Raw genomic sequence first — 4,974 nt, forward strand, 5'->3', positions numbered from 1 at the left:
CGCCGTCCGGTGCACGAACGCCACGGCCGCGTGCGCACCGGTGAGCGCGTTACAAATGTTTCTGCCCAAAGGCACGTGCTCTCTTGCCGCGCGACGAGATCCGGCCCCACGGGGCGGACGTCGCAGCGAGCTCGAACGACGCACAAAATAAGATGCGTCGCGCGCTGGGGCGCCTAAAGGCGGCCTCGAAAGCGCTGCGACAAAGGCACCCGTGGCGGGGTATTGCCTATGCATCTACCTGGTTGATCCTGCCAGTAATCATATGCTTGTCTCAAAGATTAAGCCATGCATGTCTAAGTACATGCCGAAATAAGGCGAAACCGCGAATGGCTCATTAAATCAGTTATGGTTCCTTAGATCGTTTCTTTCTACTTGGACAACTGTGGCAATTCTAGAGCTAATACATGCATTGAGCCTGAAGGCCTTTGGCTGACGGGCGCTTTTATTAGACCAAGACCCATCGGGTTCTGCCCGTACTCTGTGGTGACTCTGGATAACTTTGTGCTGATCGCATGGCCATGAGCCGGCGACGTTTCTTTCAAGTGTCTGCCTTATCAACTTTCGATGGTAGGTTACTTGCCTACCATGGTTGTTACGGGTAACGGAGAATCAGGGTTCGATTCCGGAGAGGGAGCCTGAGAAACGGCTACCACATCCAAGGAAGGCAGCAGGCGCGCAAATTACCCACTCCCGGCACGGGGAGGTAGTGACGAAAAATAACAATACGGGACTCTTTTGAGGCCCCGTAATTGAAATGAGTACACTCTAAATCCTTTAACGAGGATCAATTGGAGGGCAAGTCTGGTGCCAGCAGCCGCGGTAATTCCAGCTCCAATAGCGTATACTAAAGCTGCTGCGGTTAAAAAGCTCGTAGTTGGATCTCAGTTCCAGACGAGTAGTGCATCTACCCGATGCGACGGCTCGTACTGAACATCATGCCGGTCCTCTCTTGGTGCCCTTCATTGGTGCGTCTCGAGGTGGCCTGCGCTTTTACTTTGAAAAAATTAGAGTGCTCAACGCAGGCGAGTCGCCTGAATAAACTTGCATGGAATAATAGAACAAGACCCTGTTTCTGTTCTGTTGGTTTTTGGAATACGGGGTAATGATTAAGAGGGACAGACGGGGGCATTCGTATTGCGGCGCTAGAGGTGAAATTCTTGGACCGTCGCAAGACGAACTACTGCGAAAGCATTTGCCAAGAATGTTTTCTTTGATCAAGAACGAAAGTCAGAGGTTCGAAGGCGATCAGATACCGCCCTAGTTCTGACCATAAACGATGCCAACCAGCGATCCGCCTGAGTTACTCAAATGACTCGGCGGGCAGCTTCCGGGAAACCAAAGTATTTGGGTTCCGGGGGAAGTATGGTTGCAAAGCTGAAACTTAAAGGAATTGACGGAAGGGCACCACCAGGAGTGGAGCCTGCGGCTTAATTTGACTCAACACGGGAAAACTTACCCGGCCCGGACACTGGGAGGATTGACAGATTGAGAGCTCTTTCTTGATTCGGTGGATGGTGGTGCATGGCCGTTCTTAGTTGGTGGAGCGATTTGTCTGGTTAATTCCGATAACGAACGAGACTCTAGCCTATTAAATAGGTGCGGGGTTCCCAGCACCTTACAACCTTCTTAGAGGGACAAGCGGCTCCTAGCCGCACGAAACAGAGCAATAACAGGTCTGTGATGCCCTTAGATGTCCGGGGCCGCACGCGCGCTACACTGAAGGAAGCAGCGTGTCTTTATCCCTGTCTGAAAAGACTGGGTAACCCGTGGAACTTCTTTCGTGATTGGGATAGGGGCTTGCAATTGTTCCCCTTGAACGAGGAATTCCCAGTAAGCGCGAGTCATAAGCTCGCGTTGATTACGTCCCTGCCCTTTGTACACACCGCCCGTCGCTACTACCGATTGAATGATTTAGTGAGGTCTTCGGACCGATGTCCGGCGCGGCCTTTCGGTTGCGCCGGTCTGTTGGAAAGATGACCAAACTTGATCATTTAGAGGAAGTAAAAGTCGTAACAAGGTTTCCGTAGGTGAACCTGCGGAAGGATCATTACCGGACTGTGCTTGTCACGCCCGGCGCCGCCCCCACTTATAAGCGGGGGATGGCCTTTCACCGCGGAGTTGCGAGATTCTGAAGCCGCTTCTCTGCACAAATTGTTACGCCCAGCGGAGCTCCGTCACCAAGGGATTGTCGGACGGTCGGCTTCCGCGGGTACAAACGGCGTAACGCACCTATGACGGTGGGCTTTCGGTTATCGAAGAACTCATCCGCTTTTTCGAAGCGACGCACGGAGTCTGTGGTGCGGGCCGAGGGAAAGGCCTGCCCGCCGCCAAGGGAACGGCGGCGCTGCTGCGAAGTACGAGAGGAAACGCGGCTCGCTAGCTCTGCTGCGGCTACTTCTTTTTTGCGTCAGAGTCCGTAGCGCAGGCTCAGGGGAAGGCCTGCGCGCCGCCAAGGGAACGGCGGCGCTGCTGCGAAGTACGAGCGGAAACGCTACTCGCTGGCTCTTTTGCAGAGAGTTGCGCAGAGTCGGTAGCGCGGGCCGAGTCAGTGGCCTGCGCGCCGCCAAGGGAACGGCGGCGCTGCGGCGAAGTACGAGAGGAAACGCTGCTCGCTAACTCTGCTGCGAAGCTCTTTGCGTTCGAGTCGGTAGCGCGGGCCGAGGGAAAGGCCTGCGCGCCGCCAAGGGAACGGCGGCGCTGCTGCGAAGTACGAGCGGAAACGCTGCTCGCGGGCTCTTTTGCAAAAGGAGTAAAAGAACGACTCGGAGTCTGTAGCGCGGGCCGAGGGAAAGGTCTGCCCGCTGCCAAGGGAACGGCGGCGCTGCTGCGAAGTACGAGAGGAACCGCAGCTCGCTGGCTCTGGATGTCGTTTGCTTCGTTCAAGGCGTGGTGAACGTCTGACGCTCGCTCGTCGGGCGCGATATTAGGCGCCGTGCCGATGGCGCGAAAGGAGACTTCGGGAACAAAAAGGACGACGGGGTTATAATCCCGCACTCGAACGCATTCGCGGCCTTGAGGTTCTCTCGGGGCTTCGTCCTTCCCGGTTTCCGAGTAGTCTGTCGGTGCGCCACCGAAAAGCCGTCCGAGACACTTGTGGTTGGTGGGCTCCCGTTGCGGGAGTAGTCCGACTGACTCTCTTCTTGCGGATTGTCAAGTACGCGCTGTCCGGCTCCAATGCTGAGCGGTGCGCAAGGCCTCTTATGCGAAGTTGATAGCGGCTCCTTTGTGCAAAAGTGGTAGACGGTGGAGGATGAGATCGCGGCAGCGTGACGTTGATGGAGGTCGGTCCAAGAGGCCACCCATGAGAAGCGTCGCTGTACGGATCTATCCAGGAGCGATCCACCGGAGAGAGAAGGTGCTTGAGAGCGGCGGTCGAAATGTGAACAGCAGTTGTGATGTGAACAGCAGATGACCATGTGAACAGCAGAACTTTTATCAAACCCTTCTACCGTGCTGGTGCGAAACCCCTCTGATGAAACCCAATGGATGACTCTTTCTTGGTTCCTTGATAGTGCGGCGTCATAAGGGGCTCTGTGACGCGCACATGATTTTTTCGCCCATAGCACCGCGGAGAAGGAAAATGGGGACCGCACGCTGCTCACACGCTTCCTCTCGAGTAGCACTATCACTGCACAAGCCTTTTCGCAGAGGCGCAGCGCCCGAGCCGCTTGCAGGCTGGCACAGAGGCCGAACGAAACGCTGCGAGATGTTGCAGGAGTTGGACGAAACTGCGACACTGGAGACCAGGGGAAAAGCCTGGGTGTCTGAAACCCTTTGTTGTACTGTACGGAATTGAACAAACCAAACGCACGACTCTAAGCGGTGGATCACTCGGTTCTCGGGTCGATGAAGAACGCAGCCAGCTGCGAGACTTGGTGTGAATTGCAGGACACACTGAGCACTGATTCTTCGAACGCACATTGCGCCCTTGGGTCTTCCCTTGGGTTCGTCTGTCTGAGGGTCGGATCATATATCAAGAGAGGCGCCGGCGCCCGGGGATGGCGTCGCCGGCGACTCGTTTTGACCGTGTCGGCATCAAGGACGGCTCTGTACGAAACGCCGAAGATCCCTCGAAAGACTTTGCGCAAATTGAGGAGAGACGTGGGTCGAACCCTTGCGCCCGCGCGAAAGGCGGTCGAGTCGGGGTCGCCCTGCGCCACGCTTTGTGCCGAGGGCCGCGCAGGCTGCCAGTTGCGCGTCGTCCGGGCCTCCGAGAGAGGCGATTGCCGCAGGAAGGGATTACCTGCAGTGCGGTCGTTCAAGGGAGACGAGGCCGGAAGGACGAGCGCCAGAGCGGCATTTGCGGGCTGGCCTACGGAGAGAGTGGAAACAAACTTTCCTCGCGAAACGCGAGAGACGGGAGCGCCTGGTCCGGGCACGCCCGCGCGAGAAGAAGGGAGATCTCGCGCCGGGTTGTGCGGGGAAACGACCGGGTGTGAACGCGTTGACGCTAGAGGAGAGTTTGTAGGCGCAGAGGCGCGCGCTGCCGTGCGGCGCGCTAAAGGGATCCTCACGGGCTCCGAGGGAAAGGAGTCTCTCTGCTCAAGCATTGTCTAGTACGGGTCGAACGGACGCGTATCTCGTTACGAGCGTTGTCCGCCGTCGGTCTAAGTGCTTCGCAGTCTCTGTCCCGAAAAAAACTGGGCCACTCCAGTTGGGGCAGGGGCGACGCAAAATCTTTTGTGAAGATGCCCCTACGCCAGGTTGTACGTTCGTCTCTCGCTCGAGGGAAAGAGACGAGAGGCGGCATTCAGTCGACCGCGGCGGTCGGGGGTTGCTTCTTCCTACTCAATGGTTCGTTTTCGGCGCAACCGATATGCGCGCGCCGTCCCGAGCGCCGGCCATGCGGCGCCTTCCAGTCTCGCTCGCACGTCGCCGAGGGTGTTGCCGACTGCGAAAAAAAAGCGAGGAATGGGCGGAAGGCGCGAGCCGCGCAAAAAAGGGAGACGGACGAGCGGAGCGCGCTCGACCGCG

General features: G+C 57.2%; 2 non-coding genes across 2 annotated transcripts; both read left to right on the forward strand.

The window, feature by feature from the left end:
- The first annotated feature begins 235 nt into the window (after positions 1 to 235).
- On the forward strand, positions 236 to 2,050 carry LOC146210205 (small subunit ribosomal RNA). The gene has a single exon (XR_014704587.1). It is a non-coding gene; the product is annotated as a small subunit ribosomal RNA (ribosomal RNA).
- Positions 2,051 to 3,811: 1,761 nt separating this feature from the next.
- Positions 3,812 to 3,964, forward strand: LOC146210206 (5.8S ribosomal RNA). The gene has a single exon (XR_014704638.1). It is a non-coding gene; the product is annotated as a 5.8S ribosomal RNA (ribosomal RNA).
- The last annotated feature ends 1,010 nt before the right edge of the window (positions 3,965 to 4,974 follow it).

This window comes from Amblyomma maculatum, chromosome 1 (assembly GCF_055883805.1).
Source record: "Amblyomma maculatum isolate TAMU_Amacu chromosome 1, ASM5588380v1, whole genome shotgun sequence".
Taxonomy (NCBI): Eukaryota; Metazoa; Arthropoda; class Arachnida; order Ixodida; family Ixodidae; genus Amblyomma; species Amblyomma maculatum.